Here is a 762-nt window from a genome sequence, read left to right on the forward strand (position 1 = left end):
CCAAATAAAGATTAAGTGGTGATTAATTGCGGAAAATGTTGAATTGTGGAGTGCGTGAAGGAGTCCTCGATGTATTAACACGCTAGTGCGCAGGATTTGGGAGGAGTGGGTACGAAAGCGGGAATTATCAAAGTAATGGAATACCTACGACGGGTGATATGAGCGAGGAAGGGGTTCTGGTGGCTGAGACGGTGGGGGCGTTTGACGAATGACGTGCCAATTGTGGGCATTTCTTCGGTTCTTTTTTGGGTTTGATAGCCTCGGTAACCGCCCCATACACGATAGATGGCGAGGAAGGAGCGAAGTTGGCGGTTTCGACGGCAAAAACGGCGACTTTTGAACGTATGTATCTTCCCGAACTAGAAAGAGAAAAAGGAGGGGATCGAATTGTTCGGGCTAGCCAAGGCGAGGGAGAGAAAGGCACGTGATGTGGATCAAGTAAAATGCGTCGAGGACGGCATGGCAAGTATTGTTAGAGGAGACTACTCGTTAGACGGAGATGGCGGTCCTTGCTTTCTCCGAACTCTTGAATGAAAGAAGGGGACGAGAGACATTGTGTTGGGTGATTTAGAACATACGGGGAAGGCGTCGCGATTTTGGATATTGCGGGGTATTAAGGTTGACGAGGTTAAGGAGTCTTTGTTTGTGGGATGCGCGGGGGAAACGACGGGACGACGACGTTAGAGTGCCGGAAGAGCGCGGGCCGTGCGGGTTTGGAGTGGGCTGACTAGGTTGTTTAATGTCATCTTTAAGACGAGCGTT

Source organism: Lycium ferocissimum, chromosome 3 (genome assembly GCF_029784015.1).
Source record: "Lycium ferocissimum isolate CSIRO_LF1 chromosome 3, AGI_CSIRO_Lferr_CH_V1, whole genome shotgun sequence".
NCBI lineage: Eukaryota > Viridiplantae > Streptophyta > Magnoliopsida > Solanales > Solanaceae > Lycium > Lycium ferocissimum.